The sequence below is a fragment of the Rhinatrema bivittatum genome, chromosome 3 (assembly GCF_901001135.1).
Source record: "Rhinatrema bivittatum chromosome 3, aRhiBiv1.1, whole genome shotgun sequence".
NCBI lineage: Eukaryota > Metazoa > Chordata > Amphibia > Gymnophiona > Rhinatrematidae > Rhinatrema > Rhinatrema bivittatum.
In genome coordinates, this window is record NC_042617.1 from 111221885 (window position 1) to 111234474 (window position 12590).

At 46.5% G+C, this 12590-nt stretch overlaps 1 protein-coding gene across 2 annotated transcripts in view; it reads right to left on the reverse strand.

Annotated features, from left to right (window-relative positions):
* Nucleotides 1-12590, reverse strand: part of APLF (aprataxin and PNKP like factor) — a 447297-nt gene that overhangs the window by 432205 nt on the left and 2502 nt on the right. Inside the window, exon 1 of one of the 2 annotated variants that reach the window (XM_029593581.1) lies at nucleotides 2103-2155. The exons of the other annotated variant lie outside the window; for it this stretch is intronic. The gene's annotated coding sequence lies outside the window, so the exon portion shown is untranslated. Of the gene's footprint in view, nucleotides 1-2102; nucleotides 2156-12590 lie in introns of those variants that run through there. 2 annotated transcript variants of the gene reach the window in all.

Consider the following 12590-nt stretch of genomic DNA (forward strand, 5'->3'; position numbering starts at 1 on the left):
ACCGCACCTTGAATACTGTGTACAATCCTGATCGCTGCATCTCAAAAAAGATATAGTTGCGATGGAGAAGGTATAGGGAATGGCAACCAAATGATAAAGGGGATGGAACAGCTCCCCTATGAGGAAAGGCTGAAGAGGTTAGGGCTGTTCAGCTTGGAGAAGAGATGGCTGAGGGGGGATATGATATAGGTCTTTAAGATCATTAGAGGTCTTGAACAAGTAGATGTGAATCGGCTATTTATACTTTCGGATAAAAAAACAACTATAAGGCACTCCATGAAGTTAGCAAGTAGCACATTTAAGACTAATCTGAGAAAATTCTTTTCTCTCAATGCACAATTAAGCTCTGGAATTTGTTGCCAGAGGATGTGGTTACTGCAGTTAGTGCAGCTGGGTTTAAAAAAGATTTGCATAGGTTCTTGGAGAAGTCCATTAACTGCTTTTAATAAATCTGACTTAGGGAATGGCCTCTGCTATTACTGGCATCAGTAGCATGGGATCTTCTTGGTGTTTGGGTACTTGCCAGGTTCTTGTAGCCTGATTTGGCCTCTGTTGGAAACAGGATGCTGGGCTTGATGGACCCTTGGTCTGACCCAGCAAGGCAATTTCTTATGTTCTTATAGATAAATATACAATCAAAAACAGCAAAGAATTTTTATGGGACCCTACACACACAAAACAGTCATTTTAAAATAGCATCTGACCTTTTATAACATATGGTTAAAGATGAAAACACATCAGACTTCACTAAGCACAAATGAGCGTTCCCAGTCCAAATGTTTTGTGAATCCAAAAGGCAAATGACTGTCAAAAGATTACCTAATTAAAATGTAATAACAGGCGGGTTTCCCTGCTCAATATATATGTTTTAGAATCCTCGTACCCTGTAGGTCTTTTTGTTTCACTAAAAACAAAAAATGTTTAAACTAAAAAGAAGACATCTCTCAAAAACTTTCATATTATGTGCAAAGATAGAATAGCACAGCTGGTTTTCATGGAACTATTTTCATGGCTGAAATGTAGTTCACATAAGTTGTTTTCTTTATGTTTAAATTCTCTACAAAACATGTTACACAAATTTGTGCTTACAGAAAAAGCACCACAGGATCCCAACTACATCCCAATACATGGTAAAGTGATTAAAAACAAGAACTTTATAGAAATGGGCATCAGAACAGAGCTTACGTCAGCTTTTCTTCTGTTTCTTTCATCAGCGAGAAACGCAAAACAAGGCTGGGTCCCGTGAGGTTTCAAAACTATTTAAATGTAGTTGACAGGGCATCCAACTTGCTTTGTCACATGATAGTAATGTGATATCAATCAAAAAGAAAACTATAAAAATAAAAGATTTTACAGAAAAGTTTCCCATTCAATAACTGCATTAAGACCGGCCATGGCGGTAGTTTGCCACCTGTAGATAAATAAACTGCTGCTCCATGGGAGCTGCACAGAAACATTTCCACCTCTAGAGAAATGCAAACACTATGACAAAACACTGGTGCTATTGAATGGTCAAAATCTAGCCAGTGATTCACTACTGGAGTTTGTATCCAATGTAGTTTTAACCCTGGGCACTGGATGGCATATACTACCTGCGATTTTTCACAATCAAAGCGATCCCTAAGCACAAACTGGATGTTCAAAGTCGGATGATGAAATGTCTGACAGAAAGGATGTTTTCGCATACAACACATTTCTGGCAAGAAAATTATCTAGCTGGTTCAACTGCTGAGTGGCTCAGTTTTTCCCAACCCTAAGTAGCAGTTGGGACTTCATAAAGGGATAGGTGGGAGTAAGATGAACCTGCTTGGAATGTCCCTGGGGGGGGGCCCTTCTGTTTTGCTACAATATGTGAGGAATTCGAACTCTGCTGAGAAATAGATGAGCCAGCCAACAAAACAGGGAACATAATTTGCAATTACAGACACTCAAAATGATCACTATGGCATAAATGTTAGTCCAATTAGAAGGCATCACCCTCAATGCATTTGCTGACCTTTATTTCTAAGGCTACAGTAAAGAAACCAAGCAGCAGGGTAACCCAAAGGTGCTCTAATAGATTCTATATTTAATTTCAACACATCGGTGAAAGATTTGCTTACCCAGAAGATAATTACTCATCTTTCTGTACAGTCCGTTTTTCCACACTAATGACTGTCCCACCTTTCCACAAGCAGCAGCACTGCCAAATGAAGACCAGCTGGAAGAGTGCAGGGCTTTCTAGTATCAGACTGCAGGCAGGCCACAAAAGGGCAGCATCAGAGGAGTTATTACATCACCAGGACTGTGACATCACCACTGCCAGAGGATGCACTGAGAGGTTAATAACTACAAGGGAAACTGCTACCTTGCAAGCAGTTCATTTTTGTTATGAAGCCAGCAGTAAATCGCAGTTTACACTGTGTCACAATGTCACCAATGTCACTCTCTTAGTTCTAATGTCTCTTTTGTTTGCACATCAGAAGTGCGGTGCCACAACATGCTGACCATTTGTAGTTGGTCTTCAATTAGCAGTGCTGTCTTGTGGAAGCAGGGACAATGATCAGTGGGCAGAAAGACATTATAAATGAAGAAGAATGATCTGTGAGGGAAGCTGATCTTTCTCCAGTCTGTTATAATTTATTTCATACTAGAGCTTTAGAATTATGTTTAGTCTTATTCTACAAAACTATAGCTACTACTGGATTAGGCAGAGGACAAAACTGGCAAAAACCTAAAGGCTTAATCCCGGAGGGAGGTTGCGAAATGTCATGCTGCATCAGACCAATGGTCCGTCAAGTCCAATGGGAAGCCTCCAAGCCCCCAGGGATGCGGTACAAAGGGATTTGAAAATATTGTGCCGTTTTGATCTGGTATTGCCCCAGCCACTGATGATTAAAGTTATTTTGTATAAATGGGAATTCTGGAATGCATATTAGGTTTCGGAGAATATACAACTCTTGTCCTAGAAGGCTGCAAAAAAAATCTGGTTTGCAAGGCAACCAAGCAATGCAAATGAACCTGTTTTTTAAATTAGATGCACAACACACATATTCACTGTAGTAATGCCGGAAAAAAAAAAACAGATCTGTTTGCAGATCTCAAACACCGGCATTGTGCACTCCTAGTTATCAGAATTTGTGACACACATTAGCGGTAGCTGGATTTGAACACAGCCTCGTCTGAAGGAAACCCCTATGTCTTTTGTGGAGAGGACTGCGGAAGATGAGGGAAGGCAACCAAATGTCAAATTGCAGTACAGTATTCTGAGATTACCCCTTTAACAAAAATCCCTTTGAAGCAAGGCAATCATGTGGCCGTACACTAATAAAAATTGGCATGCAAATGAGTTTCATGGTTGCCACTGGCCACCAAATTCCTACTATACCGTATTTGACATTTGCTAGATCAGAAATTTGGTTTGGCCCAGAAGTTTCCTCCTGCCCCTTTCTGTTTCTCGTTGAACTGGAACAGTCCTCTGTTGGGCTACAGTGCCCCGAGCCTTTATTCCCAGCTGTCCTGGTGTTTCCTGCTACATTATCGCTCCTCGCACCCCTTACCCACCAACTCAGCCCAGTCAATGCAATGACAATCCTCCGCCGGGTGCCAAAAAAGCAGGACTCTGAACTTGTGGGCCCCAAATCTGGTCACTAGATGGTGCCATGAACAATGACCAGGACCTCCTTCCCACCAGGGGCAAATCCTGCCTCTGCAGCATCCCCACCCTGAGCCAGTTATCAAACCCAGGCCCTCCATGGCGTCTGGCACACTTTGCTTCTCAAGAATTCAATCTGCAGGTGATATTCCAGATTAATTTTTAAATGTCACATAAAAAAAAAAAAAAAAAAAGTCTCACTTCTCCGTATCCCAACACATTCAGAGGTATAAAACAGGTTAGTCTGAAGTCCATTTCTGGGTGAACCTTATACAAGCCAATCAGTGGGTTTGTTAGCAACATCAAAATACCAACGAGTGGAAGAAAGAATTTAAAACTAAAACAATCTAATTTTGAACTCGACAACTTACTGCAACAAAATCCACCTCTGGTTCAATCCTAAAAAACAATCACTAGGAAGCCGGCAAAGACACTCACCCAGAATATTATTTTTGCCTTCAGGAAACAGCATCCCATTACTTCCACAAGGAAGGAATTTAATCAGACCTGAGAAATTTTCAAGTACTCAGCGGGTAACTGATTTTTCATCCACTGATGGGGCGAGGCTCCTCGTTTCTCCTCAGAAGATTAAGGAAGTAGGTTTAAACTAAATGTAGAGGCATATTCTAGTGGTTAGAGCAGAGGTTGTGACCCAGGGAAGCCAGGATGTGAATCCCACTTCTCCCGCTGACGGGCCTTGTGACCTGGGGTAAGTCAATTCATCCTCCGTCTCAAGAACCAACTTCAAGTGGAAGCCCTCAGGAACAGGGACCTACCTACTGTACACCTGAATTCTAACTAGCTTTGAGCATGGGATTAAAAAGGTGAGAGTTATTAAATCCAAAACCTGAATAGGCCTTAAATTCTGTGCAACAAGAGTAAAAATTCTGCAGGTATTTGTCAAACTAAAACACAAATATAATTACTGTCTGAGCGACAATAAATTTAAAATGCAATGCGAAAGATAAGTTACTATTCAGATATGAGGACATTTTAAGAGGTTAATTTTATAGCAATGCTGTTAGAAAATGCATGCAGGCTTCAGCCCTATGCACCTACTTTGAAAATTAGGGGATACATGTGGAACCCAGCGCTGCACATGAGCAAACATTTCCACCTGCTCATTAGCAGACGGAAACGTGTCGGAGTAGATTTACCCGTATGCTTTTCAAAACGTAAAGTGTGCGTGTAAATGCTATCTATACCACAACTCTGTGCGTGCATCCCCCCCAGAACACCTCTTTGCTGTGCACACAAAGGTACATGTGGAAATTTTCAACAGTCCATTTCCGTGTATACAACTGTGCTTTCTGGGGTAGATTTTAAAAGGGTGCGCGCGGGCGTACATGTGCGGGCGCTACCCGGCACGCGTACATGTACACCTGATTTTATAACTTGCGCGCACAAGTTATAAAGTCAGGGGTCGGCATGCACAAGGGGGTGCACAATTGTGCACCTTGCGTGCGCCAAGCCGCACTGCCTTCTCCCGTTCCCTCCCCCCTAGCCTGACCTTCCCACCCCTTCCCCTACTCTAACCTCTCCCCCCCCCAAGTTGCGTGCACTGGCAACTGCTGGCACGCGATCCTCCGACACAGCGTCAATGGTCACTATGTCGGAGGCCTTTGGCCCCGCCCACACCCCCGGACCGCCCCTTTAGTAAAGCCCCGGGACTTACAAGCGTCCCGGGGCTTTACATGTTGCCAGGCCTTTTTAAAATAGGCTTGGCGCGCATAACCCGAAATACGCGCATAGAGCTTTGAAAATCCGCCCCTATGTGCATCAATGCATTTGAAAATTCTGCCTTCATTTTTTTTTGCAGAATTCCCCCAGCTGTACTGTAAGTACATCATAAGACCCAGCCCCTCTTCCTCAGGCTTCAATCCCCCTAGCTCTCACACCCACACTCTCTCTCCCCCTTCTTAGTTCCCAACCCAGGCTCAACCCTATCCCAGCTCTCTCTCCCTCACCCCATATTCAAACCCATCCAACCACTCTCCCATCCTCCCTTTCCCCCACCACAGGCTCAGCATCCACCCCTGAGCTCGCCCTCTCTTCCATTCCCCTATCCCAGGCTCAACATCCATCCCAAAGCTCTCTCTCTCTCTCTCTCTTCCATTCCTCTATCCAAGGTTCAACATTCATTCCCCAGCATTCCCTCTCTTCTCCCCACCAACCCTCAACTATATCTGTCTCACACTTCAGGCTCAACACTCACTTCCCCAGCTTTCTTTCCCCTTCCTTCCCCCACCCCATGCCTCTCCCGCCTACCCTTGCTGCCTCTCCCCATCCCCAGGTTTACTCCCATCTGCTTTCTCCTCCCTCTTTCTCCCCTAGGACTTTCTCTCTCTCTCTCAATCCCCCCATCAAGCTCAAACTCCCCTACTTCAAACTTCTGCTATTAAAATTAGGGGGTGCTGCCCCTTTAAGTCTGCCAGCCGCAATGTGACCACTATCCTGGCCACAAGAGGCCAGTTTTCCAACCAGCTGCTCCCGGGAAGGAGAGGAAACTGCCGCAGCAGAAGTTAGGACTCAAAGAAAGTGATTGCGAGTAGGGATGTGAATCGTTTTAGGACGATTAAAATTATCGTCCGATAATTTTAATATCGTCTTAAACCGTTATGGAACACAATACAATACAGATTCTAACGATTTATCGTTATAAATCGTTAGAATCGAAAAACCGGCACATTAAAACCCCCTAAAACCCACCCCCGACCCTTTAAATTAAATCCCCCACCCTCCCGAACCCCCCCCCAAATAACTTAAATAACCTGCGGGTCCAGCGGCGGTCCGGAACGGCAGCGGTCCGGAACGGGCTCCTGCTCCTGAATCTTGTCGTCTTCAGCCGGCGCCATTTTCCAAAATGGCGCCGAAAAATGGCGGCGGCCATAGACGAAAAAGATTGGACGGCAGGAGGTCCTTCCGGACCCCCGCTGGACTTTTGGCAAGTCTCGTGGGGGTCAGGAGGCCCCCCACAAGCTGGCCAAAAGTTCCTGGAGGTCCAGCGGGGGTCAGGGAGCGATTTCCCGCCGCGAATCGTTTTCGTACGGAAAATGGCGCCGGCCATACGCGTATGGCCGGCGCCATTTTCCGTACGAAAACGATTCGCGGCGGGAAATCGCTCCCTGACCCCCGCTGGACCTCCAGGAACTTTTGGCCAGCTTGTGGGGGGCCTCCTGACCCCCACGAGACTTGCCAAAAGTCCAGCGGGGGTCCGGAAGGACCTCCTGCCGTCCAATCTTTTTCGTCTATGGCCGCCGCCATTTTTCGGCGCCATTTTGGAAAATGGCGCCGGCTGAAGACGACAAGATTCAGGAGCAGGAGCCCGTTCCGGACCGCTGCCGTTCCGGACCGCCGCTGGACCCGCAGGTTATTTAAGTTATTTGGGGGGGGGTTCGGGAGGGTGGGGGATTTAATTTAAAGGGTCGGGGGTGGGTTTTAGGGGGTTTTAATGTGCCGGTTTTTCGATTTTTCGATTTTTAACGATTTTTCACGATATTTTACCCCCCCCAAACGGCAACAATACGATTCCCTCCCCCTCCCAGCCGAAATCGATCGTTAAGACGATCGAGGACACGATTCACATCCCTAATTGCGAGTCAGGTCACGTAAAAGGGTAGAAGGCCAGAGAACCACTGGAACAACAGGGGCAGTAGCAGGTTTCATGCCAATAGCAAATAGAGATGCTGCCGTCAGCCTGATCCACTCTTCACCAGCAGAGAAAGGAAAGAAACAGCACTGGCATGAAGGAGCCCACCTTCTTCTTTATCCAGCCTAGGCCAGCTGCTGTTAATTCTGTGCAAACTATAAAGTTCTGCACAGGTGAGGAATTCTGCATTGCACAGCATTCCTTGTGTGAAAGCGTGTTTAACTTTCTGCCCTTAGCTTGCACTAACATCACAGCCTGTGCATGCTCAGTGCAGGTTTCTTAACTTTTCTAAAAGGGGCTAATGTCACCCGAGTGATTCTGCATGTCCGAAAAGGGACAAGGTTATGCAAAAAGAGATGACGCTATCGTGACCTTGGGCAAGTTGCTTTACCCTCCGTTGCCTCAGGCATAAAATTAGATTGCAAGCCCTGTGGGGATAGTGAACTATCTATAGTACCTGAATGTAATCCGATTCGATGAACCCCTTGAAGTGCCAAAAAGCGGAATATGAAAATCTTAATTAAAAATAAATGCATTCTGCAGCTCAGAGCGGGACATGTCTAAAATGCTCCATTATATGCTCCCCATTGCCCAATTGGCTGCTATTCGGCCTTCCGTGCAGTCTCAGGTCCAGCTTTGAACAGCCACTTCTTGTATTCGCCAGGGACATAAATTTGAAATGAATGCCAGTCACAGAAACTATAACCATCACAGCGAGGACAACTGTGCCATCTAGTGGTCAGCCAGCACCTAGGTCTTTCCTTGGGCAATTTCTGTTTCCAATACATTCCTTTCTGTATTTTTGTTAAGTCTTAGGATTACCGCATCTCATGTAATGTACATTGGTCACAGAGCTGACACAACTTAATGGTTTGCTTGGCTACGAACTTTCGGGACTACGCGTACCCTCAAACTAAAGAGCACATTTGGATTGAAGTTTTAGCAGCTACGCATTACGATTACTATTACACTTCTTCTTTAAAGCCCTGGGCATGAATAACAATGTCCCAATGGTCATCTGCATCAGGAGAGATTGCATGCATGGTAGGAGACAAATAAATAACTTTTCATATACAGCACGTCTTCCCCGTCTCTTTACGCTCCCTCACTGCATGCTGCTACTGCACGCTGTGACTTTTGGGCTTCTGCACCCAGCGCGATTCTTCCTTTGTGTGAGGTTCCCTGACTCTCAGGTCAATCCAGTAAAGTGCGGCCGCGTTTACCCCGCTCCTAACCCGCTTTCTACTCACTTTCCGGCCGCGTTAGCCCTTCCTGCGATCCACAATCCCCTTTAACCTACTCTTACCGCGTCCTTAAATCCCCGGGTAACCCCTTCCGCACGTGGCATGTATATTGCATGTAAACGATCGAATTAGCTATTCCCTACCATCCAGTAATGCGCGCCCCGACTATTGCTTTTTTACCCTGCCGTTTTGCCGCGCGTTTAACCTGCTAACTTACCGAAGACGGACATCGGCTCCCCTGCCTCCCGGAGGCGAAGATGGACGCCTGCACGGGCGAAAGCAGCCCCTGTGCGTGCAATCGGGCCGCTCGAGGCATGTTGTCATGACGTTTGGCGTCACGGCATGTGACGTCACGTCTTGAGCGGCCCAATTGCACGCACAGGGGCCGCTTTCGCCCGTGCAGGCGTCCATCTTCGCCTCCGGGAGGCAGGGGAGCCGATGTCCGTCTTCGGAGGAGGGCTGCGAAAAAGTAAGTCGTTGCTTTACACTGCCAGTCCCTGTCTCCCCTCCTCCCCGAGCAAGGCTGCTTTTCGCGCCTTGCTCCGGGAGGAGGGGAGAGAGGACTGGCAATCTTGAGCGGCTGCGAAAAAAAAAAGTTAGTCATTGCTTAACACATGGGACTGTGAGGAGGGAGGAGGCCTTAGCTGCTGGGGGGAGCAGGCAATTGAAGTGGTGAAAACGAGAGTCCCCCAAAAGAAAACAGGCAAAGTGCTGGAAGAAAGTGGAGGGAGGGGAAGAAAAAAATACGGGAAAGCTTCAAAGCGTGTCAGGTCAATCCAGTAAAGTAAAGCAGCCTTGCTTCAGGAGGAGGGGAGAGAGGACTGGCAATCCCGACCGTCCACTTCGTTGCTTTTTTTTTTTTTTTTTTTTGCTTTTTCGCTTTTTTCCGCTTTCGTTGCTCGGGAGGAGGGGGGGAAGAGGACTGGGGCTGCCCCGGAGACCAGCATCCATTGACGCGGCCAGGGCAGGTGAGCTTAGGAGAACCGTCCACTTCCTGGTACCTGTCATTTCAAATGTCATTTGAAATGACAGATACCAGCATGTCCGTGAAGCGTTAGGCCCGTGCACCCAGGTTACTGTATAGGCGCTGTATAGCGCTCTATACAGTAAAATAGGTTGCGCGGGCCTAACACTTCACGGACGCTTCTTAGACGCAGCTTGCATTTGCAAGCTATTTACATACAGGTTTGAGCGGTAGGTGAGCCAGACTGTGCGTGCGGCAACCGCGGGTGCGCCGGGCACTAAAGCAGCTCTTCCTACCACTCGTTACTGGATTGACCTGTCTATTAAGCGGATCTGAAAGGGATTGAAAAGTCTTTCGGGGGGGAACCTGCTGATCCAGCCAGGCTTCCAGTGAAGAGGGGCGACTTAAAACCTCTCCACAACAAAAAAAAAAAAAAAGCATATTTTCCTTCTTGGAAAAACAGGATACATTTTGGCCATCAAAAATCTCACTCAGAAGGATCTGTCACTGGTCTTGCCCACCTAGGGAGTAGAGTGGTGCTAATGGGTCTTCTGTCCTCTGGACTGAAAGCTGTTTTGCTCCAAAAGGGAAATCTGGCTGCCAGCTCGGGTAGATACCTTGGTTGCCACAGGTGGCTACCATAGCTTCTTCACTGCTGCTATTCCTAACATTCAGTAAACCATATCCAGTGCTCAGTGCACACTCTCTCCATCTCACTCAGCCTAGGATTAGGGCAGAGGCTGGAAGGACTCAAAGGACAGGGAAGATAAGGAGGAGCTGTGTGCAATGTATGTGCTACCTAAAGCCATGCCTTGCCTGTTGCCCATTAACTACCACACTCCGGGGCTCATGCTGTAGCTAGGAAGACGAAACATGCATGATTACCCATGTTCTCAGAAAGGAGTTCCTACATGTTTAAAAGCTAGTATCTCTTGATGTTGCAGAGTGCTAAGAATAGAGCCAGGTACCGGCCTGGATCTGAGCATCAGGCAGTGATGAATTTTCTGTGGCACACCTGTTAAGGTCTGAAGGTACGCCAAGGTGCCATGGCACACTGATCTAAGTAACATTAACACAAACTCTCTCTCCACTACCAGGGACATTGTGAAATAATACAAAATCATACCAAAAAAAAAAAAAACCCACACTCAGCACACATATAGCAAACCAGAACTCTAGCTCTGAAATGGCAGCACTACTAATATGGCGGAGGAGCATTAATCGCGCCTGGAAGAAACCGTACAGATTTGGTTGGATTACCCATAGTTATTTCGGTACACCGATGGATTATTGTACAGGAGAATATCCCCTAAGAAAGGTCCTGTTTTGGACCAGAAACGCGGCTGTATCGGGTTTTTTCAATCATACCAGATAAGTCGGGACATTGATTTATAAGCATGCTTTTTTAATAATTTTTGGCACAAAAAATATTTAAATAGAAAAAATACAGTTTCACCTATGTGATAATTAATCAAAATATTGGATAGAGGAGGTTTGGTTGATGATTATGCACAGAGTGAGTTCACCCATGGGGGTTTAATACTCCAATATATGAAACCCCTCCTCTGTCCTTTCAAAAAAAATTTCTTGTTATAAATGTCGGCACTAGGAGTCAGAAAAGACTCCGGAGCCCATTGTGAAATTATCTAGATCATTGCAGGACTCATTTTTGAGCACATATAGTGAGCATTGCTCACATGGATGAAAGATATTGATGGGGTATTCATTTTTGATTTGAGCACTACAAATATTACACTGAGCCCTAGAACTTTAATATATTACCTGTTAGGAAAACACAATGAGCAAGACTGATACAGATCCTTTCACACTATCTAGTCCTGGGGGAATTCTGCACTACTGTGGAGCACAGAATTCCCCCCCTGCGCAGAATTGCCAAATTATATGCAGAAAATGGCAAGAGACCCCGGCATGCTGCAAATGGAGTGCACCGCAGAGTATACTCCGCTCGCAGGGAAGATGAAGGCCCCGATGAGAGTGAAAGTGAGTGTGTGTGTGTGTGTAAGGGAAAGGGGTGTGAGAAAGGGGAGGGGTGTGGGGGAGCAAAGGATGTGGGAGAGGAGAGGGGAAGGGGAAGGGGTGTGGGAGAGAGCACGGGGGGGGGGGGGGGGGGTGGCCAGCGAGAGGGAGCCTGTATGAGGAGATTGTACGAGTATGAGAGATTGGAGCTCTTGTGTATGAAAAAGGGATTGTGTGTAGGTGAGGGTGCTAGCCTGTGTGAAGGGATTGTGTATGTGCGAGACAGAGCCTGTGTGAAGGGGTGCATGAGAGAGAAAGACATAGGTAGCCTGTGTGAGGCTGCATGTGTGAGATAGAAAGGGAGCTTGTGTGGTGTGTATGCAAGAGTGAGGGGATGAGTGTGTGCGAGAGAATGAGGGAGCCTGTATGAGGGTGTGTGTATGCGTACTAGAGAGAGGGAGCAAGTGTGTGAGAGAGGGAGGGACAGAAGGAGTCTGTGTGAAGGGCAGTACTGAGAACAGGGTCAAACACTGGGAATGGCATGGAGTGGAAGGGGTTGAGCCTAGAGGTGGAGGGGAGAGATACTGGCAGGTGGAGGAGTTAGAACCTGAGAGGGCAAAGTGGCCAGGAGAGGAGGGAGTGCGAGTGGAAGGGACACTCTTACTGTGAATTTCTAAGTAAATTCTGCTCAAAATATTTAAAATTCTGCATCTTTAAGTAATAATTTTTTTCTGTATTAATTTAAAATGTAATTACTTAAAGACTGTCATGTAAATTGTGTTATTTTGACCAATATAAAGTTGGAAGAATTTTAAGTTTTTGTGTGCAGAATTTCCCCAGGAGTAACTACCGTAGCAGACTACCTCAGCTTGGTCACACTTGCAGAACACAGACAACTAATTCTGCATGCCCGCTCTCTCTCACTCACAGACACACACAGCCAGCACCCGTCCCCGTACCCACCAAAACCCAAGCTAGACTCCTCTCCCATCAGTCATTTCCCTCAACCAACTAGTCATCTTACCCACAGTCAGCCTGTTCTCAACCAACCAAACGTTTCCTCCCCATCAGCCAGCAATGCTGCTCTCCCCAAGTCAGCAAGCGAATTCCTCTAGGGGTCGA